Source organism: Schistocerca gregaria, chromosome 5 (genome assembly GCF_023897955.1).
Source record: "Schistocerca gregaria isolate iqSchGreg1 chromosome 5, iqSchGreg1.2, whole genome shotgun sequence".
Taxonomy (NCBI): Eukaryota; Metazoa; Arthropoda; class Insecta; order Orthoptera; family Acrididae; genus Schistocerca; species Schistocerca gregaria.
Genome location: NC_064924.1, coordinates 412,871,444 through 412,896,010, shown reverse-complemented (window position 1 = coordinate 412,896,010; position 24,567 = coordinate 412,871,444). Strand labels below are relative to the sequence as shown.

The following is a 24,567-nucleotide window of genomic DNA, read 5'->3' as shown; positions in this document are numbered from 1 at the left end:
CGGCGCCACTCTAACAGTGTACAAGTTTTGCCTGTAAGGAAATGCTTCCACCCTTGGCCCTAAAGTTAAACATCTTGCCCTTTGGACCTCGGATAAACTGCCCCGTTTCCACATTACGACCAGACTGCACTGTTATCCGCTTCTCCCGACAGGCTTTGTACAGGGTGAACATTAATAAGACCGACAAACTGCAGGGACCGATTCCTGATTACAAGTTTGATGTTTGGTTTGTGGGGCGCTCAACTGCGTCATCAGCGCCTATAAAAAGTCCCAATTTTCACACAGTCCAATCTAGCCACTATCGAGAATGGTGGTGATGATGATGATGATGAAATGATGAGGACAACACAAACACCCGTTCCCCGGGCAGACAAAATGCTCAACCTGGCCGGGAATCGAACCCGCGACCCCGTGATCGAGAGGCAGCAATGCTAACCACTACATTACGAGCTGCGGACGTGACTAGAAGTGGAGGAAAAAAGGTCCTCTGAACATGTGTCCGGAAATGCATCTCTGTCACGGTAGATGGCGCTGCCAGATGACAGTTCCTCTGAACACGCGCCATGCGTTCCTCGAGTGATGCAGGCTATGTGATTGTCGCGGCACTCTTTAAGCAGCAGAAGGATCCGGTATTCATGCCAGGAACTGGCCGAGATGGCGTCAGTACGGCCACGCAGATGGAAAAGGTCGAGAGGCAGCACGGCTGTACCAAAACAAGTCCCCTCACAGTCACCAACCATACCAAACAAAATTTCAAGCCCTTTTTGGGAATTTATGTGATCATTGGTCCTTTCAGAGAGAGAAACGCGCAGGAAGGCGTCGGACTGTGCGTATATAAGATATGGAGGACCGGGTTCTACAGGATACTTAGACGAACCCTAGTACAAGCTCCAGGCAAGTGGCCCGCCAACATTTTCTAAGCCGAAGTAGGATTATGTATATCCTACATGGCAACCGCTACTATACGTATCACCTGCAAGGATTACCTGCAGCGGATTTCCATCTAGGGGATGGATTTTATCGATAACTTTGCTCCGGGACGATTTATTGTCGTTGCACGCACACCGGACACATGTTCATAGGACCTTTTTCCCCACCATTTCCAGTCGGGAATCCGTCCCTGCAATTTGTCGGTTTTCTTGAGGTTCAACCTGCATACCCTCCACAGCTAGTGCTGCCACCGACCGTCGGTGAGTGACTGTTGCAACCTGACGTCACATTAACGCGACTGGACGGTATGTTAGCAGCCATAGAGTAGACTCATTGAGAACATTTTCTCGTGCCGAGCTGTGTTGTCGCGACTGCTCCTCCCCTCCCCTCCCCTTCTTCTCTTCCCCCTGCATTACTCGGCGTGAGCCGGTCTGTTGTTCCCTGCTGCAGCGTCAGCGCGAGTTAGTGCACACAAGCGAACAGGCCTATTATAGACTAATTCCAACAAAACTTTTCCATGTAACATCTGTCCATTTTTTATTGATTACAGAGACGTAGCTGTCACAATGTAACAGAAAGAAGGCTATATTACTAAACGGCTAACCTGGGGCACGATCCAAGGTGCTGGCTACCTATCTGACGGTTCCAGGGGTAAAAATTTAATTTTCTATATATTTCGTATCGTTATTGACAGAATTTAAGATTTTATACTTCTCTCACAACCTACTAATTAAGAAGTACAATCTTATGTAAAAATGTAACACAATAAGATAAGTGATTTAGTAAGAAACATTGTGTTTGTATTAAGACAGTGAAGCGGATGGTGCGCAAATACCCGCACTGTAATCATCTAGTATTTGAGAATGGGAGCCCTTAGCGACTTCCTTAAAAACTGAACATATAATTTAAAAATCATACAAAACATTTTCTCGCTGACACCATACACAAAATGATGAAAGAAAAAACTTAATCGTTCACTACATTTCCACTGAACAGTAAAACTTCAGCGGCAGACATGACGTTTCAATTTATTACCTCGTTATTACTAGCTCTATTCGTAACACATTTAGAACATCTACATCCGGCCGCAGTGGTCTCGCGGTCCTAGGCGCGCAGTCCGGAACCGCGTGACTTCTACGGTCGCAGGTTCGAATCCTGCCTCGGGCATGGATGTGTGTGATGTCCTTAGGTTAGTTATGTTTAACTAGTTCTAAGTTCTAGGGGACTGATGACCTAAGATGTTAAGTCCCATAATGCTTGGGCCATTTGAACCATTTTGAATATCTACATATATCACTGAATGTACCTGAAACATTATGTCCTTGTTCGACACATTTCAGGAAATACATCGTCATAAACATTGAGATATGTGAAAAAATTGCTTTTGCCTAAACTGGAGCGCAAATTACCCAGACTATATTGATTCGGCGTTTTACAAGGAGAGCATTCACGACTTCCAGCAAACCTTAAGCATAATTACTAACCTCTTCTACACTTTTTTCACTTACATGCTTAACGTTAAATATTTAAACATTAACTCATTTGTATTGGGAGGTCGATTCTTAAAGGAATTGAGTGTTTGCTGGTACAATACAATTGACCAACAAATCACAATCATAACCGAAAACTTCAATTATGTAAGCTCAAATACAACTTCACCTCACCTTGGAACTCAGAACCAAAAATTCAGTTCTATAAATAAACTCATAGGAACTGGAGTACCAACTCGTAAATCAAAACTTCTCTACGTTATCAAGTGTGTCCCTGCATTCTATAAAAATTGGACATATTTATATGAAACGTTTGATTGGATTAATATAACCTACCACTTCTCTAAATGTTTTCTGTTCCTCCTGAAACACTATGTACCCTGCAAGCCGCCGTAAAGTGGTGCACCGTACTTATCGACTTCATTTCCTATTCCATTCTTCTACTGAGCGAGTAAAAATTACTACTTATTCACCTGTGTAATTGCGGTAATTACTCTCATCTGATTCTCGTGATACCTATGTCAGATAGAACACGGTGGCATAATAACGCTCGCACATTCTTTTTCGAATACAGGATTTCGCGAGAACTACGTCATATTTTCCCCAAGTGTTCCCATTTAAGTTCCCTGAGCATTCATGTTACACTTTCGTATGCTCTATATCGCCAGGTCACGATCTTAGTAGCGTGCCACTAAATTAGTTCGATGTTTATTCTCGTTTCTGCTTGATAAGCATTCCAAACACTCCAACAGTACTCTAGAATTGGCCGCACTAGCGCCTTGGATGCTATTTCGTTTACAGATGTATAGAAATTTTTTGATGAAAGAAATTTCCGACTTTTACTGCGATGGGGCACTGAAATACCTCAGTGACGGCAGATGAAAATTTGTGCCGGACAGGGGTTCGAACCCAGGTTTCCTAATTTACGCGAGCCGTAACCTTAATCGCTTTGGCTATCCGAACACGTCCCCCGTGCGACCCAAATCTCCATGTGCCACACATTACAGAGAAGCGTCACCTCTCCGTTATTCTTCTTCGCTCGCAGTGCTACTGTATTCTCGGTCTGGCAGAAATTTTCATCTGTCGCTTTAGAAATATTAGAACTTCTCATTACATCAAAAGTCGTAAATTTCTTTCGTTAAGTGTATATATGTAGGCTACGGATCGACGCAAGTGTACAAGGAGCTTATCTTGTAAGAGGGCTAGATGAAGCTATGTCAGAGAACAAGTGATTGATTTAAACTTGGAAGCAATTGTTTGGAAGACAAAACAAAGGCCACAGACTAAATGTTGTATAGGACTATTGGCGGTTAGAGACATGAGAAGTAGCTGACACGGCAACTGTACCAAAAGAATAAACGATGGTGCATTTCACAAGATGATTTAACTATGATGTTCAATAGAAACACACAGCTGTAACAGTTCTGAGTGATCTTGTCTATTATGCCTAAAACGGCAACTATCTGCCTTGCTGTGTAAGAGGAAATAAGTGGATAAAGGATGCATGCACCCGGGAAAAGGAAACCTTCTAGACAGTATCTACGACGCTATGGGTGCATAAGCAAACATACACAAACAGAACTGATTCATTGCCTTCAATGAGTGCTACTTTGCAACGAATATGGACTAAATGGAAAGACATAAAATGAAACCAACTGTTATTGCAGTGCTCCGACTGAAAACGCTGAGACTGTATACATATATCGTAAGTAGTAGACTCATCTTTGATATAGCACGGGCTATTAAAAATAACATATCTCACACACACACACACACACACACACACACACACACACACACACACACACACACACACACACACACACACACACACACGAGCCGAGCGCGCACACGGCATCAACATTATGATAAACGCTTTCTCCAATTAATGCATTAATCCCATTTTCGTATATGTCAGCCGTACCATAATTACAGAACTAATGAAAGAAACATACAGAAATGTGGAAAGGACGTCATATAGCTTATGGTTACAGAAGTTTTTATTTTGCTACTGCGTTTTCGGAATTACGTTACTGTCCCGTATAGACGCTGGTGCCATGTCACGACACAGACAAACTGGAAGAACCTGCAGTCCTGACGGGTTGTGTCCACTTAGCAACAATACAGTAAACAGCTGACTGAAGTCGTGTTATTTCTCATGAATATTGAAACACTTGTGAATGTAAAGCAAAATACAGATAAATTTTTGTTGGTAAGAAAAGAGGCATTTATTACAAAAGCGGCCACGTAAAATAGCTCCAAAACCTCAGGAAATTGTGCAAAGCGCCGGCCGCGGTAGTCTCGCGGTTCTAAGCGCGCAGTCCGGAACCGTGCGAGTGCTACGGTCGCAGGTTCGAATCCTGCCTCGGGCATGGATGTGTGTGATGTCCTTAGGTTAGTTAGATTTAAATAGTTCTAAGTTCTAGGGGACTGATGACCACAGTAGTTGAGTCCCATAGTGCTCAGAGCCATTTTTGTGCAAAGTCGTTTCACCTGGAACACGTGAGAACGTTGTACGATTTGAACATAACGCGTCAAAGAAACAAAAATAAATGTTGATGCACAAGTATGTTCTAATAGGCGTCCTACGTTTGAGGACATAAAAGATCAAAGTCCAGAAAAGTCTAGTTTTAGTGTTACTCCCGTGGTAGAGGCGACGGTCTACTAGTACCGACATACTCAACAAACATGCACAAAATAAATGGTTAAAATGGCTCTGAGCACTATGGGACTCAACTGCTGTGGTCATCAGTCCCCTAGAACTTAGAACTAATTAAACCTAACTAACCTAAGGACATCACACACATCCATGCCCGAGGCAGGATTCGAACCTGCGACCGCAGCAGTCTCACGGTTCCGGACCATGCACAAAATAGCACGTTATTACATATATACAGGATGTTACATATACAGGGTGAGTCACCTAACGTTGCCGCTGGATATATTTCGTAAACCACATCAAATACTGACGAACCGATTCCACAGACCGAACGTGAGGAGAGGGGCTAGTGTAATTGTTTAATACAAACCATACAAAAATGCACCGAAGTATGTTTTTTACCACAAACCTACGTTTTTTTTAATGGAACCGCGTTAGTTTTGTTAGCACATCTGAACATATAAACAAATACGTAATCAGTGCCGTTTGTTGAATTGTAAAATATTAATTACATCCGGAGATATTGTAACCTAAAATTGACGCTTAAAACCTCCGACGTTCAGTTGCCTGTTGTAACAAACACGGGCCACAGTCGGAGAGCAGCATCTGCAGGGACATGTTTACGATGCCGACCGTGTTTACGAGTGTGGCTGTAGTGCACTGTTGTGGTTCGGTCTAGCTGTCGCAGTGTCCGCATGTAGCGCTTGCTGCTATTGTTATTCTGCATTCGTCTCCACACGCAGACCAACTGTAGTACACCGTGTTACCAGACGTCTGTGATAGTGTAGTGTAGTGATGCAGGAACTGTGACCATGGTGTATTCGAACTCTGAAAAGGCAGAGATGATACTCATCTATGGCGAGTGTCGACGAAATGCAGCTGAAGCCTGCAGGGTGTATGCAGAACGGTACCCGGACAGAGAGCATCCAACGTGCCGCACATGGCAAAACATCTACCGCCAACTGTATGCAACAGGTATGGTCGTAGCACGCAAACGGGAGAAGCGGGTGCAGCAGGTGTGTTAGCTGCTGTTGCCATGAACCCACACATCAGTACACAGGACATTGCGAGAGCCGGTGGACTGAGTCAAAGTAGTGTCATGCGCATACTGCATCGTCACCGTTCACCCGTTTCATGTGTCGCCACATCAGCAGTTACATGGTGATGACTTTAATCATCGAGTGCAATTCTGTCAATGGGCGTTAACAGAGAATGCGTTGCAGTTCTACCTGTTTACCGATGAAGCGGGTTTCACAAACCACGGGGCAGTGAATATACGGAACATGCATTATTGGTCCGTGGACAATCCTCGCTGGCTCAGACAGGTAGAGCGACAGCGACCGTGGACTGTAATTGTATGGTGCGGAATCATTGGCGACCACCTCATTGGTCCTCACTTCATTGCAGGGGCCCAAACAGCTGCAACATACATCGCGTTTCTACAGAATTATCATTTTACAATGCAACAAACGGCAGTGATTACGTATTTGTTTATATGTTCAGATGTGCTAACAAAACTAACGGGGTTCCATTTAAAAAAAAGTAGGTTTGTGTTAAAAACATACTTCCAGGCATTATTTTATGGTTTGTATTAACCAATTACACTAGCCCCTCTCCTCACGTTCGGTTTGTGGAATCGATTCGTCAGTATTTGATGTGGTTTACGAAATATATCCAGCGGTAATATTAGGTGACTCACCCTGTATACAGGGCGTTACATACATACAGGGTGTTACAAAAAGGTACGGCCAAACTATCAGGAAACATTCCTCACATACAAAGAAAGAAAATACGTTATGTGGACATGTGTCCGGAACGCTTACTTTCCATGTTAGAGTTCATTTTATTACTTGTCTTCAGATCACATTAATCATGGAATGGAAACACACAGCAAAAGAACGTACCAGCGTGAATTCAAACACTTTGTTACAGGAAATGTTCAAAATGTCCTCCGTTAGCGAGGATACATGCATCCACCCTCCGTCGCAAGGAATCCCTGACGTGCTGGTGCAGCCCTGCAGAATGGCCGTCCACAATACGAGCACGAAGAGTCTCTACATTTCGTACCGGGGTTGCGTAGACAAGAGCTTTCAAATGCCCCCATAAATGAAAGTCAAGAGGGTTGAGATCAGGAGAGTGTGGAGGCCATGGAATTGGTCCGCCTCTACCAACCCATCGGTCACCGAATCTGTTGTTGAGAAGCGTACGAACACTTCGACTGAAATGTGCAGGAGCTCCATCGTGCATGAACCACATGTTGTGTCGTACTTGTAAAGGCACATGTTCTAGCAGCACAGATAGAGTATCCCGTATAAAAACATGATAACGTGCTCCAATGAGCGTAGGTGGAAGAACATGGGACCCACTGAAGAGCAATGAGTCGCATGTCAACACGAGCACCGAAGTCAACATTACCTTCCTTCAATTGGGCCAACTGGCGGTGAATCGATGAAGTGCAGTACATACTGACGAGACTAAAATGAGGTCTAACATCGAAATTAAGCGTTTCCGGACACATGACCAGATAACATCTTTTCTTTATTTGTGTGTGAGGAATGTTTCCTGAAAGATTAGGCCGTACCTTTTTGTAACACCCTGTATACAGGGTGTTCAGAAAGTCTGAAAAGCTTCTGAGGCTATCAGTTGTAGTCAGAAATAGCCGTTAGGAAAAAAAAAATGAACGAGACTTGCCGCAGTTTTCGAGTTAATTGGCATTGAAGTTTGCCAACTACGCCGTTGTGCGCGCAAATTCAAGCGGACCGCCAGAGACCGTCACCAAACGCGTTCTTCGTCTGGCTTCCAAAAACCGAAAAAACAATATAAAACTAGGACACGGGACGGCAGTGAGGATCAAACCCGAGCCAAAGGCTAAGCAGTCTCTTGTGCTATCATCTACGCTATGACAACATCACGCATCTTGTCTGGCGGGTCGCACGAATTTGCACGCACAACGACCTTTTTGGCTAACTTCAGTGCTAATTAACTCGGAAGCGACACAAGATTTTAGCTGTTATTTCTCAACACAACCTACCTTGCAACCAACACCTTCAAAAACGTTTCAGACTGTTTCTGACCAACTTGCAAAAATTCAGAGACTAGAAGCAGGAATGTATAAAAATAATGAAATTGGCCTCAGTGAAGCTTCTGGAAAGTTTGTAACTGCGGAATTAAGTTTTCTCAATCGCCTGAATGTATTTGTGTAAACATATTTCAGACTTTACTAGCAAATCAAACTATTTGCTGTTTTCTCTGGCTTGGAGTATAAAGAAAATTTCGTCAGTTTCGTGCACTGTGTGACCTGCTCCTCATCCCTTCGGCAATGGATAAACTGTTTACGTCTCCAAAGGGTCATGATGTATTTCTTAAGATTACGGTGCTGGCCTTTAAAACTGCGAAACCCTGAAGGTGGTATGAAACAAACGCGAATTATTAGCTTTTGTAGAGACGACCCTCTACTGGAACACAGATGGAAATAGTTAGTCCAGGCCACAGTGACAGTGAAAGCTCTGTAGGCCACTGCAGGCCTTTTAAAAAATCACAACGCGTATAGCGGAAACGTGGCGTGGGTCGGTATTAGGGTCCGTATGGAAGTAATCGATTAGTGCGCGCTGTTCTGGGGCGCTGATCTTCACGCCTCCAACTGCGGGACGCGCCCCCGCGCAGACAATGGTTGCTCAATAGCGGCCACTGGGGAGGCCGGAGGCGACAATATAGTCGTTGGCGTGTAGCGAGATGCTATCGCGTAGGGGGAGGGGGCGAGTGCCTGCCGCTCCGGTGACACGTGAATAAGTAGCGGCGTGCTGTCTGGGGGATCTAAAAAAGGGACCAGCGCCTGGCGCCGCGGGAAATACATTACCCCCGGCTCTCCTCCGGGACAAGTGTAAGAGCAGGCAGCTCTCTGCTGTCTCGCCCCACACCTTCGCCACTATGGAAAGCAGAAAACTGACATTTACAGAGGTTTTGTAGATGTGTTGAACTTCTCGATGCTAGATGGCAGACGCTGTACTTGCTCTATCGGAATCCATTGTATGCTGATGTGACAGTCAAACCGAACATGGTGCTTACGCGGTTCTCCATGACGTTCAGAAAGCTCTGTGACAAACAACCTGAACAAATATTTCCGCAGGACCTTATCTGTGGAGGTGTCAAGAGTAACAGTTCGTGGACTCAGTGGAGTGGCAGAGACCAATATGCACAAATTATTATTGATGTTTTACTGTAGCAAAGAGGTCGAGATATTTAAAGAAACGTGTTACGGCTGTGAAGGGCGAAGTAACCTTCGGGGCGTGGGATGAGGAAACTGAAAGGAGATAGCAGGGTGGAGGGGAGGGGGAGGAGGGGGCAGGTGGAAGAGGAAGGAGAGGGAGAAGAGAGAGGGGAAGGGATAGGAGAGGGGAGAGCTATAATATTGTCTATAGAGAGCTGTGTTTGCTCTGTTAGAGCAGCAGTAGCGGCAAACAGACCTTTGAAGTATAAAGTTTATTACAGCCAAAACTCGCGTAATTATTTCGAAGGCTATGCTGGTTCCGTCATTCTGAATAACGCATGGTATTCGGGGCGTCGTCGTACATGCAAGATTCTCGCGAATGAACTACTGCTAGGAGCATTGCATGTATGACGACGCTTGATGTATTACGACCCACTTTAACTAAAGACGGATGCCAAGGGATAATGTAAACGACTATACAGTCGAAATCACTATGACCGCAGAAGTATTTACGTATGGCTCGACTGAGATAAACATTGTTTGGGCCGTAGAATACTACTGTCAGAAACATGGGCAACGCACTCATCCGGAACAGCAAACAAGTTTGAATCGCTACTGGACGTCCATGGATTATTCCAATACAGAGATTTTAGTATTGGCTTGCAGCTACTGAGACAGTGCCCTTGGAGATCCGACTGAGATTCCATTAGCGAAAGATGGCGTGAATCAGACAGAATCTTCTTTTAGTTTGAATTTGTTTTAAGTTATGGACATAAGAAAATCCTTGATAAGTCAGATTTTCTCTAGTTTTTGTTCTCAGCAGGTGACTTTCTTGCCAGTTACGTCTATTACTTTTTTACAGATTCTGCCTGAGCACAGTCTGGCCCACCGTTGGTTCACATCACTGACAGCCGCACTTGCAGTTCATGATTTCAGAACGGTGGGAAGTTTGCCCGCAGACCTAACCGCGCCGGCCGTAGTGGCGGAGCGGTTCTAGGCGCTTCAGTCTGGAACCGCGTGACCGCTACGGTTTCAGGTTCGAATCCTGCCTCAGTCATGGATGTGTGTGATGTCCTTAGGTTAGTTAGGTTTAAGTAGCTCTAAGTTCTAGGTGACTGATGACCTCAGAAGTTAAGTCCCATAGTGCTCAGAGCCATTTGAACCAATACTAAAGAGCTAAGTTCTTAAATACCAAGAAGTCACTATCAGATACTGCTTCTTTTGATGTAAGCAAGACGACAGGTCACATTTGTCCAATATTTGGTGCCCAGTCATCTGAGAAACTCCGTTCTAACAGGGCTAATGTAATCCCCAACAGACCGCCGTGTCATCCACGGTCGGTAGACTTCACTTGACGCTAATATGAAGGAGCTTGTAGTCAGCACACCGCCCTCCTAGCCTTTGTCAATTTCCGTGGCCGGACAATCTTCTAAGAGCAATGCCGAAATGTGCTTTGTATCCTCAAAAGGTTGTGCACGACCATGTGTAGCCATATGTAGAATATACAAACACGTAACATATTGATGTGAATCTGCTCTACACCCTCAAAGGGTGCTAAGCAACAAAACCCATATGTAGAGTATGTAAATGCGTAACATATTGAGGGTGGTGGACAGAGTAATGTAATGTTTGTTCCTTTTTGACTGAAATGACAGTACCAGTATGTATGTTTTTGGTAGTGATTACCTCGACAAGTACGTCTGCACTTTTCGTCGGTGTTATTTATCCTTCCACCCCACTGCAGAAGATACATTGTTACGAGTTGGCTCAGAAATCAAGTAGAAAACAAACTTGTAAAAGCTGCCACAGTAATAACAATCAAAAATGTACTCCGCACCGCATTTTGAACTGCCTAACCCCGAGTGAAGCGGACCCGCATTGTAGTCTTCTATTCACCACACCACAATTGCAGACATGTGTGGTTCCTCTTGTCTCTAACAATTTCAACGTCGATGGGATCTTAACTGTGTGTAAATTTGGGGAAGGGAGATAAAACAAGATAACGAGGTGATACTATTTTCACCCTAATGAATTCTTGAATGTGCTAGTTGACATCACATGTTCTCTTAAGTCGACATTGCGCTGTGAACAAATGAGTGACGAACTAGACTACACATGGTGCACATGCCGTCTGATCATTCCGCAAGGCACGCCAAGGCTTAGCTTGACTAATGGGCGGTTTGCGTGTAAGGTACAGCAGTCAGAAACGACCTTGAAAATCTTTCACTCTCTAGTGGGTCTTCTACCAAGGGCTTTAGAGTTGAAAGTGTAACCTGTGAGAGCAGTGACTGGATGCTTAGGATCATTATGGTACATAAATGTGATAATACACACTGCTACTTCACGAGTCATCGTTCAGATCCATTTGCATTTGCTGTCCTTCCGCGAAAAGAAGTAAACAGTGGGCCCCTCTACAGGATCGAAATTCACTCATTTTAGACACTTTCCCCACTGATGTGCGCTTTGTGCACGATTACAACCGCTTTTTCAGGAGTTACGTGAGACTAAAGTGCTGCAAAACGCTTGCAGACGTCCGAAGTGTCTTGCGACAATTTAAGAGAAACTTCATCAAATTCTCCATAAATTGGTGTTTTTAATAAGGTGCTACAGTCAATGAAGTGAAGGAACTGAAACTTCTTATCACAACCACCCTGCGCTTGTGTAACACCATGTCAACGTTCTGAGGGCGTATCGCACAGGAACCGCTGCAGCGACAAATGGCACGTAAACCTACTCTGGGGGGGAAGACAGATGAGAGAGATTCTGGCGAAGAGCAGCGTCGAGCACTCAGGGGGAAGTATCAGTTTTTCTGAAGCGACACGTCGTCCTCCGGCACTTTTCATTGTATGTTGGTACTGAGTACCTGTGGCAGATAAAAGGGATACAAAATTGCGGTACTAGACTTTGCAGAATTTCTTGTTCGTACTCGACATTCACTTACACTTAGCCACTGGAGTTTATAAAATATTATCGTTTTCGAAGTAATAGAATACTCGACGCTCAAATGTATAAATCTGCTTCTATGGTTTCGAGTGTTCATTACAAATGGCAGAGACACTATCATCAGAAAGCTTTGGCTATAATTATGATATCTTTAAGTTTTTGATTCAGATATGAACGCAGCGCAAACAATATTACATCGATGCTCCTATAATTTGTCCACAGCATGGCATCGTCGTGATATCTCATAATTAGTCAACAAGACCGGCAATTAATAATTGTCACTGGACGTGCTAGAAAAGGAAATGGTATGATACGCTGATAATCTTACGTTACACTGTGCGCATATGTTTCTGAGATGCGATAACACGAGAAAGTAGGGTGGGGGCTTTATTTACCCAAGTCCGGAGCTGACTGAGGTCTACCCACGTACGCTGGGTTAACTGTAACGTAAGTCATGCTTCGGAACACTTAACTGGACTTTTTTAGCACCCGCTGTGGGAAACGTGAAGTCCTCATGAGGTCGAGTTCCACTGCGAAGTCATAAGTCCCTAAATCGGTATTTTCAGCTCAGTACGATCATGTGTATCACAGCGAGATAGTGTTCAGACGGGTCTTTCGCACCGTGTTGTTTCATTCATTGATTTTTTCAGTTTTATGTTCAGGAACACCAGCTAGTTCAACACTAGAGCAGATTTGCAGCAGTAATCACATATGACTAAACCATTATGTTTCATACTGGCTTTGATTTACGGACTGAGCGTTGAAGAACTCGCATTCGGGAGAAGCAGTGTAGAAATTCACTTATGACCATCCAAATTAACAATTTCTTGGTTTCCCTAAATTGGGCACTGTCCAGGCACATTACTGTGAGCATCTCCCAGAAGTTTACACAACCACCTTCTGCATCGCTGAACGGTGCGAGACGTCCAAGAAGAATGTCAATGAGTTTCTAGATGGTATCGACAAGAATGTGACGTCTTGCTGATATCAGTGCCGTGGCCAGTTACGCTAAGTTTATCGGTTGAGAATCCATGGGGTGAGCAGGCCCATCAAAGACCCAAAGTTTCTCGATTGTGTTTAAATACGGGGAATCTGATGGCCAGAGGAATACGTTAAACTCATCCTGGTGTTCTTCGAACAACGCACGTACGTTGCGAGCTATGTGACACGTTGCACTGACCTGCTGGTAGAGGCCATCGCGCCGAAAAAATAAAAATTGTATGTAGCGGTAGACATGGTTCCCAAGGACAGATATATACTTGTGCTGATCCACTGTGCCTTCCAGAACGACGTGATCACCCAGGCTGTTGTTGTTGTGGTCTTAAGTCCTGAGACTGTTTAATGCAGCTCTCCATGCTGCTGTAACCTGTGCAAGCTTCTTCATCTCCCAGTACCTACATCCTTCTGAATCTGTTTAGTGTATTCATCTCTTGGTCTCCCTCTACGATCTTTTCCCTCCACGCTGCTCTCCAATACTAAATTGGTGATCCCTTGATGCCTCAGAATATGCCATACCAATCGTTCCCTTCTTCTTGTCAAGTTGTGCCACAAACTCCTCTTCTCCCCAATTCTATTCAGTACCTCCTCATTAGTTATGTGATCTACCCATCTAATCTTCAGCATTCTTCTATAGCACCACATTTCGAAAGCTTCTATTCTCTTCTTGTCTAAACTATTTATCATCCACGTTTCACTTCCATACATGACTACACTCCATAGAAATACTTTCAGAAACGACTTAACCCTCTCTCCTCTGGCCTGGACCCTTCGGACGATTGTTGCAGGGTGTTTATTTTCAGATGCGACACGCCGTACACGCCAAACGCCATTTGTGCGATGGAGAACAACGCGTGATTCATCTGTACAGGCTACCAGTCGCCACTCAGTGGACGTCCACCTGCGGAACTGAAGTACAGATTGTAGCCTTCGTCACCGATAAACAGCAGTCAAAATGGGTGGATCAACCCAGCGCCCATATGCAGCGAAGTTCGCCGAACGGAGGAACGGAGACACTGTCGTTAGTCGCTTGGTTTATCTGGGCGGTCAGAAACCCAATAGTGGCACATCTTTTGGCCTGTACACGTAGTGTACCACAGTTGCCTCGGCGACTTTTCCCATGCGCAGTATACGTTAATCACGGCGGCACGCGAACAGTTTACAGAGTTGCCCGAAAGCCAATGATCATGCCACTCTGAATATCAGATGAATCGCTCTGTTTCCGCATTAAGCCAACGACTGCATTGTTCTCCGCGTCCCCCAGTGTTAATACTGCCACCTGTCGTCCTTGAATGGTTGTTGTACGTTGGCGTCGAACGTAGGCGGTGATCACGGTTATGTGACTGGATCGTGTATGAAGTGAATGATAGGAAGGTTCTACATCTACATTTATGCTCCGCAAGTCGCCAAACGGTGTGTGACGGAGGGCACTTTACGTGCTACTGACTGTCATTACCTCCCTTTCCTGTTCCAGTCGCGTATGGTTCGCGGGAAGAACGACTGCCGGAAAGCCTCCGTGCGCGCTCGAATCTCTCTAATTTTACATTCGTCATCTCCTCGGAAGGTATAAGTAAGGGGAAGCAATATATTCGATACGTCATCCAGAAACGCACCCTCTCGAAACCTGAACAGCAAGCTACACCGCGATGCAGAGCGCCTCTCTTGCAGAGTCTGCCTCTTGAGTTTGCTAAACATCTCCGTAAAGCTATCACTCTTACCAAATATCCCTGTGACGAAACACATCGCTCTTCTTTCGACCTTCTGTAGCAAACCGACATCGTACGGATCCCACACTGATGAGTTATACTCAAGCATAGGTCGAACGAGTGTTTTGTAAGCCACCTGTATTGTTGATGGACTACATTTTCTAAGGACTCTCGCAATTAATCTCAACCTGGAACCCGCCTTACCAACAATTAATTTTATATGATCATTCCACTTCAAATCGTTCCGCACGCATACTCCCAGATATTTAACAGAAGTAACTGCTACCAGTGTTTGTTCCGCTATCATATAATCATACAATAAAGGATCCTTCTTTCTATGTATCCGCAGTACATTACATTTGTCTATGTTAAGGGTCAGTTGCCACTCCCTGCACCATGTGTCTATCCGCTGCAGATCTTCCTGCATTTCGCTGCAATTTTCTAATGCTGCAACTTCTGTGCACACTGCAGTGTGCGGCCGAGAATTTTCGTGAGGAAGGATTTGCGTGGTTGCACGAAATCAGGCGAAATCTCGCACCGGGCACCGATACTTTGCGAGGGAGGCTATTATTGTGGGCATCTTTACGTGCTCACGACGTGCTCAGAACTGAAAAGAGCGACGTGACGTGGTCAACAGGCATACTAGAGAGATTGTCCGACACATGTGTGCATAGTTTGATCGGATTTTAACTGTAGATTCCATCTTACTTTCAGAATAGTCCTCGTACGTAGGAGGAAGTAAATATAATGTTGGCTCTTCAAGGAACGTATACCGTCTGGAATGTTTTAGAGAAAGCCCAACTCCTCTCCTGTAGCATCTGACACTCTTTCGTACGTACTAAACAAGCCTGCTCTTCTTCGTGTCGTCCCTATTTCTTCTATCGATCCTATGCTAAAAGGGTCCCAGACTGGCGAACAATAATCAAATTTCCTTCGAACGAAGGCTTCGTATGCTACTTACTACTTGGATGGACTACACTTCCTGAGGGTTCACGTAATGGATATCAGTCTGGAGTTGCCTTTTCTCTGGTTATTTTTATGGGATCAGTCGACTTTAAATCGCTTCGTGCTCCTACTCCTATACTTTTAATGAACTTGACTGCTACCAGTGACTACTCGGCAGTTGCACAGAAGCTTACCAGTACAGACAAATATAAATATCTTCCAGTGCATGGCATAACTCTCCTAGCTGGCTGGGATCTCGATAGCCCACTGAACTTACTATGCGACGTTTCTTGTTAAAAGAGGTAACCGAAAATAATACCATTCCATCCTCTACAATGGCCTTGGTGAACTCCCTTCGTCCGTAACTTTGCTCGAGAGCAAGTGGCGTGCAGCACACCACACAGGTGTCCCTCATACAAGTAGGGGGACTCGATACAGAGGGAATCGACGAGACGGCAGATGGCCCAGCTGCTTGCGTCACGGCCCGGGCAGGCCAGGCTAGGCTAGGCTCGGTGCTTGCGCAAGGATCGCGCTAAGCTGCATAACGGTTCGCGCGGTCGTCGCCACCGGCCAGGTCAACCATGTCCGGCATGCAGATAACCCGCTCCTCACGGCTTTCTGCTCGTACGATGGGTGCAGTCATCCAGCCACATGCGGCGTCAGCGACAGTCGCTCCGGCGACCAAGTCTTGCTCCGTGATTTTTACTACTATTACTTCAAACCGTCACGATCCTTCGAGTCAATCGCACAGACAACGCTCTAGCGCTTTCTGAAATATGTAATAATTCAGAAAGACATTCTTTTTCAACACTTCAGACGTACATTTTTATTTTGTCTTCATGACGAAAGTGTATGCGAACAAGCTAAACGACAAACGAGTGGAAATGAAAGAAAAACTATTAATAAAGTGAGAATAGCGAACTATCCGAATCCGAAGGAGAAACTGAAAGCATTTGAAATATGGTGCTATCGAAAAATTGTGAAATTTAAGTGAACAGATGAAGCACGAAATGAAGCGTAAAAAATTTTGTATTGTGGATATCCACAGCTGTAGAGTTGCACCATGGTGAAGCAGACCGCTTTATTTATGATCCAACTAGTTTCATGGCGTTAGAGCCAAATCTTCAGGAATACATGTTAATTTCATAATTTAGTATCAAGCGATTACCAATAGACGAGGCAACCTTCTCTGTCCAATTGTAATAATAATGTTCAACCGTCCAAGTGGTCGCCATTCACGTTAAAATATGGCAGTATGATGTTCCCTGCATTCTGCCGTATATTAACGTGACTATCGACCTCTTGGGTGGTTCAACAGTTTTATTACAATTGGACAGAGAAAGTTTGGCCGACTACTGCGTATCGCTTGAAACTAAATTATGAAATAAATAGGTACTGAAAGTGTGGCTCTAATTCCATCAAACGTATTGTATAATAAATAAATATTTACCATAGAGCTGAAGCGGTCTTTTTCATCATCACGTAATGAAGTGTTGAAAAGCACAAGTGAAGTAAGAAGTAGATAGATGTACGGCCCTGCCAAAAGGAGGGATATGTTAGCACATTCAGGAATAGCTGACTCGGAAGGAGCAGTAGAAGAGGAAAAATAATAGGGACAGAACAAGGCCAGAATGTGCTGAATCGTTTATACGGGCTGCATTGTATAGTAATAACATGGGGATTAAAAGGTTTAGCAGAATGCAGGAAAACGCGGAGGGCGACAGCATCAAGCCAGTCGCGAGGTTTGTAATTTAAGTATAAACCAGATAAAGTTGTAGATGGAATATGGAAGTAGAATAAATTTAATTAGTTGGGAAGAATCGTTAAGTACGAGACAAAAGAGAATTCTTTCATTAATTCACAAAGAGGAGCTAGTACTGGCAAAGCCTTCAGCTGTTTAAGAAAAATTTATCACAGTGTAGTATTAGCGCGTTTGTCATAGATACATACAGTATGAATGGAAACTACAGGTGGATATATAATTCGGACATCGAACGTCCGTAAGATAGTGCAATGAGTTTTGGGATAGAAGTAAGAATTACAAACAGTCTTGTGATTCTTTTGAACTGCTTATAATTGTATACACATTTAGTACAAGGTTCAACCTTGTACATCCATAGTTGCAGCAAGCGCAATGCATATGGAAAGGAAATGGCAAAGGAGACTCTAGTGTGAGCGGTTATTTAACACTGCCCTAACATTTTGGAGTCATTAAGTGGGAGCGATAGCAGATTTCGTATGAATTCAGAGACGCGCATCTGCGATCGTAACAGGCCGAATGTAATATATGCCCGTGAAAGCTAAATTCCGAATCATTTAAAAATGGAGACTTGTTCTCGTGAAACACTGTTGTGCAACATTATCTAATCAGTATTTGAGGATGACTGTGCGACAACTACCCTGCTACCATCGTATAAATCGCTTAGGGAGTATGCGCGTACCGGCGCAATAGACACACAATTCCGCTTGTCAGTACGCGAATCAGGTAAGTCGTCAATGCATACTGAAAACATCGGATGTCTTACCATCCGGTGTAACAGATTTTTTTTAACGCAGTACGAAGTACTAGCTGTATTAGTAAAATATACATCGTGACAGTCGCATCCCTGTGAAGGTACTCAATATAAGCGTACCCGTTTTCCGGCGATGTGGTACAGTATAGAATGTCTTCCTGATATGTGTTGTTCTCGTCTAAAGTCCGAGTCGCGCGGGGTAGCCGGGGGGTCTGAAGCGCCTTGCCACGGTTCGCGTGGCTCCCCTCGTCGGAGGTACGAGTCTTCCCTTGGGCATGGACGTGTGTGCGTGCGTGTGTGTTGTCCTTAGCGTAAGTTAGTTTAAGTTAGGTTAAGTATTGTGTAAGCCTAGGGACCGTTGAACTCAGCAGTTTGGTCCCATATAAATTACCACAAAGTTCCAATTTCTTCAGTCTGAGGACTCTTTTGATGCAGCGCTTCATGACAGTCTGAAATTGCAAGCCTCTTCGTCTCTGAATACGCAGCTTACATCCACTCGACGCCTCGGTCTCCCAAACTATGTTTAGAACTACGCGATCAACCCTTTCAATCTTCAGCATTCTCCTGTAGTGCAGTGTTTCAGAAACTTCTGTTCCCTTCTTGTCTGGAGTGCTTATCGTCCACGTTCCCCTTCCGTAGAAGGCTACACTCCCCTCCCGTAGAAGGCTACACTCCAGATAAGTTCTTTAAGAAGAGGACTTCCTAACACTTAAAATATGTTCGATGTTAACAAATTTCTCGTTTCTAGAAATTCTTTTCTTGCTGTTGGCTGACTGCATTTTATATCCTCAATACTTCGGCCACCGTCAGTTCCTTTATCATCCGAATTAAGAAACTCATTTACTATTTTTATTGTGATTTCCTAATTTGATTCTGTCACCGTCACTTGATTTAGTTAAACTACATTAAATTACACTTGTTTTGCTATGATGTTGTTGTTCATCCTCTTTTCAATTTACCATCAATTCCGTTCAACTACTTTTGCTAGTACTTTTCCGTCTCTGACAGAATTATAGCGTCATTCTTGTTACACTTTAATTCATTTGCTGAATTTCTCCTGCGTTTCGTTTACTGCATGTTCAAAGTACAGATTGAGTAACGTGGGTACACGTTACATCCCTGTCTCACCTCCTGTTCAGATGCTGCCTCTCTCTGTATTTTATTCTTTCCACATGCAAAACTACCAATATCGAAAACTGTTACTATATCCACAAATGCTGGGAGAGATATTGGGACCAGTAAGACGCATTTTCAATCAAAACATTTGTTCTAATATTTGCTGAGGTTCTTCGGGTGAAGTACACTGAAAATATGCAGAATCTGTATCACTAAAGCGCCCAAGAAACACGTATACGCATGAGTATTCAAATACAGAGACATGACAGGCAGAATACGGCGCTGCGGTCGGCAATGCAGTTGTTAGATCGGTTACTGCTGCTACAATAGCAAGTTATCAAGATTTCAGTGAGTTTCAACGTTGAGTCTGAACGTGGTGCTATAGTCTGCGCACGAGCGTTGGGACACAGCATCTCCTAGGTAGCGATGAAGTGGGGATTTTAAGAGTGTACCATGAATATAAGGAATCTGGTAAAACATCAAATCTCCGACATCGCTGCGGCCAGAAAAAGATACTGCAAGAACGGGACCAACAACAACTGTAGAGAATCGTTCAACGGTACAGAAGTGCAAACCCTTCCGCAAATTACTGCGTATTTAAATACTGGGCCATCAACAAGTGACAGCGTGCTAACCATTCAACGAAACATCATCGATATAGGCTTTCGGAGCCGAATACTCACACGTGCACCCTTGGTAACTTCCCGACACAAAGCTTTACGCCTCGCCTAGGCCCGTCGTTGTACTGTTGATTACTGGAAACATGTTGCCTAGTCGGACGAGTCTAGTTTCAAATTGTATCGAGCGGATGTACGTGTACGGGTATGGAGACAACCTCATGGATACTGAAAATCAGTAGGGGACTGTTGAATCTGGTGGAGGTTCTGTAATGGTGTGGGGCGTGGGTAGGTGTAGTGATATGGGACCCATGATACGTCTATATACGATTCTGATAGGTGACACGTACGTAAGCATCCTGTCTGATCACCTGCATCCATTCATGTCCATTGTGCATTCCGACGGATTTGGGCAATTCCAGCAGGACAATGCGACACCCCACACGTTCATGATTGCTACAGAGAGGCTCCAGTAACACTCTTCTGAGTTTAAACGCTACCGCTGGCCACCGAACTCCCCAGAAATGGACATTATTGAGCATATTTTTGGTGCCTTGCAAAGTGCTGTTCAGAGGGGATCTCCACCCCCTGGTTCAGTTACAGATGGATGGACAGCCCTGCAGGATTCACAATGCCAGTTCCCTCCAGCACTATTTCAATTTTAAGGACGATTGTCACTGCATTGCAGTGTGCGGTAACTCGGAAGTTCGAATCGGTCTGGGACCGTAACGGGATGGCCGAAGCGGTTAAGACAGTCGTTCACGAGAAGCGGGTTCGAGCAACACCGACTCAAAGGAAGGCCTCGGCGCTTGTTGGTGACGTCACGTCAGCTAGGCACGGCGAACGCCAGGTCTATTGCAGGCAGAAACGCCTGGGCGTCCTTATCACGATAAATCTCATATTTTTGACAAAATGTATGGTATTATTTTGGATTCTGCAGTTTTATTTAGATGAAAGATTTTCTTACTATCGTAAAACTACAAATGAAGATCATAATTCTGTATTAGTCAATCTTGTCGAAACAAACGTAGATCAATACGAGAAGATGCTTTGCCTCGTTGCAAGTTTCGGAAATTTTACATTCAAGTAAATTCTGTATTACTCAATCTTGTCGAAACAAACGTAGATCAATATGAGAAGATGCTTTGCCGCATTGCAAGCTTCGGAAACTTTACATTCAAGTAACTATATTTACTTGATCCATTTTGTTATCGAAACTTACCCCGACCCCCTTACAATGAATTCGTTTCTTTTATTTATTTATTTATTTATTTATTTTCGTTTGACATCGTCACTGGAAATGTGAACTAATTTACATGTGTAAATGTCCAACTGTTGCTAGTCATTAGATTACAGTAGTTTTCAACGAAAGGAATTCTAAACAGGAAACAAAATAGCTTCATACCTCGAAAATACTGCTGAGCTTAAACTTTTTTAAAGATGCACGTCAGAAAAGATAAATATTGCCCCCTTACAACTGAAAGGACAAACTTTATAAGATAAATCATTTTATTTGATAAAACAAGTATCTCTCTTTTGCCTCTTCTTCTGTTCCCCACCCCCTCAGCCAACGTGTAAATCTCAAGATATTTCATTAACATTCAGTGCTCCTCACCCCATAGTCAAGCAAGATACCTAAAGAAGAGCGCCAATATGTTCACACTTTCTTGTAAAAGCAACCCAGTACAAGCGTAACTTCCTCAGATTTACAAATAAGGTAAAGAAGCACGAATTCTATTGCTTCTGGACCATGAAGTTGTTTTGTATGTCAATCCTTAAAACAGGTGGCAATTTAAGTTCAGGAGTACACTATTTGTTAAGAAGTGTAGTGAATTGCACAATCAATTGATTGCAGAAACTCTCAGAACAATGTGTGTAGGTCAACTACCGCCAATAGTTCACATTTTCCTGTGTCAGAGAGGGAGACACCACCATTATGAGTATGCCTACAACAGACCTGGCGTTCGCCGTGCCTAGCTGACGTGACGTCACGAACAAGCGCCGATGCCTTCCTTTGAGTCGGTGTTGGTTCGATTCCCTGTGCGGCAAAAATGTTCGAGTTTAAGCTTTGCATTAGCACAATGCCATATGCGCCTGGAAGTCACGAGGTCCCCATCCGCCCTTCTCCTTTCAGGCCGCATCCTCTATATCATACAAAAATTCACCGTATGTCGTCGTCGGACGATAAAGTGTGAGGAGAGCAGGGTAGGTGCTGGGAGAGTGGGTATCAGTGAAGAAGGATTTGGTGTTGGGAGCCGGTGCAGCTGGTCGCAGGCAGCGCGGCGTGGCGCGGTGTGCGGTCGGCGGGGCGTCGGCGCGGCCGCTACTGAATATTTGAGCGTGCGGCCGGGTTTGTCACCGGCTACAGCCGCGCCGACACCGGCGCCGTGTTCCGCCGCTGCTCCAGCCGGGCATCGATTCCCAGCCGATATTACCTCCGCTCGCCACCGAGACACAGCATCTCTCTACGTACAACTGTGTCTTATTCCAGAGTGGTGCGCAGAAAAGAACTATCCGATGTAAAATGTTCCCTGTAATCTTGCTACATTAAAATTGGATAAAATCCTATGCATCATCATCATCATCATCATCATCATCATCATCATCAGGGGCTATGTATGACAACGATGGTTCAGGTAGTCACCGAAACACGGGTATTATATTCAATTGTAAATCTGAAAGCTCACAGGGAACTTTTTATCCAAGAACTCTGTCGCGAAAGGCTACGTATCTACATCTACATACGTACTCCGCAATCCACCATACGGTGCGTGGCGGAGGGTACCTCGTACCACAACTAGCATCTTCTCTCCCTGTTGCACTCCCAAACAGAACGAGGGAAAAATGATTACCTATATGCCTCTGTTCGAACCCTAATCTCTCTTATCTTATTTTTGTGGTCTTTCCGCGAAATGTTAGTTGGTGGCAGTAAAATTTTACTGCAGTCAGCCTCAAATGCTGGTTCTCTAAATTTGCTCAGTAGCGACTCACGAAGAGGACGCCTCCTTTCCTCTAGAGACTCCCACTCTACTTCCTGAAGCATTTCCGTAACACTCGCGTGATGATCTAACCTACCAGTAGCAAATCTAGCAGCCCGCCTCTGAACTGCTTCTATGTCCTCCCTCAATACAACCTGATAGGAAACCCAAATGCTCGAGCAGTACTCAAGAATAGGTCGTATTAGTGTTTTATAAGCGGTCTCCTTTACAGATGAACCACATATTCCCAAAATTCTACCAATGAACCGAAGACGACTATCCGCCTTCAAAAAATGGTTCAAATGGCTCTGAGCACTATGGGACTTAACATCTGCGGTCATCAGTCCCCTGGAACTTAGAACTACTTAAACATAACTAACCTAAGGACATCACACACATCCATGCCCGAGGCAGGATTCGAACCTGCGACCGTAGTCGCGCGGTTCCGGACTGCGCGCCTAGAACCGCTAGACCACCGCGGCCGGCCCACACTAAGGGTAGACACTTTTTTCAAAACAGGGATCCTATGCATCGCGCTCTCCCTACCTACACTTACTTCACCCCTGCCCTACAACACCATTAGAATGTGTGTGCGTTTTTTTTTTTTTTTTTTTTTTTTTTAAATCTCTTCATTGCTGGACTTCTTACTGCTGGACTGGTAGACTTCAGGCTGCCGTTCCTTAGTGCCTGACCACTGCCACTAAGAACATCAGTACTGTGCGGACGGTACAGCAATGTAGTAGCCATTGAACATTGCATTGTGCTATCAATTCGTTCGTTAATCTGATATGAAGGGAATAATGAACCAAATATCTGGTCCATTACAGCAAACATCTACAGCAAGAGAAAGGCAGTATTAAGAGGTATTTAAGCAATGGTGACTTGGTCTGTGTGTCTCAATTTTAGTACAATAGTGTCATGCACAATGTACAAAGCAGTGTGTGCAGTGGGTGACCTATTTCAAGAAGATTATGTTCATACATTAGTTTTACGAACTGCAAATTCCACCATATTGAGTACGCGTTAATCTTAGTACTTGAAACAAAAATATATATAGTTGGTAGTAATCTATCTAATCAGTATTACAATGTTATGAAATAGTGGTAATAGTTACGAGCTTTTAAAAACAATTTAGTTTCGCGGCCGAAGCACAATCGAACACTCGTGCTTTTACTCCGAGAAAATCTAATTTTGCCCCTCAGGGGATGGTTACCCCGACATTGGAAAGCACTGACAGAGTATCAGAGCAAATATAAGTAAGAAACACAATCTGCACCAATGTTAGCTCTACGTGGAATGAGCACCATTAAAATGTAGGGATTTTTGTGTATTATAAAAATATTTCTAAGGTCACTTTCTGAAATTCCCAGAATCGTGTACAATTAAACCAGTATTGGTTTCAATAAAATAATGAAATGTCATGAAAATGTTCATTGGCATAAACTGTACATACGAAGAATAACAACA

General features: G+C 44.2%; 1 protein-coding gene across 8 annotated transcripts in view; it reads right to left on the bottom strand.

Moving 5' to 3' along the window:
• LOC126272723 (insulin gene enhancer protein isl-1) overlaps nucleotides 1-24,567 on the bottom strand; it is a 401,780-nt gene that overhangs the window by 307,343 nt on the left and 69,870 nt on the right. The window lies entirely within an intron of this gene.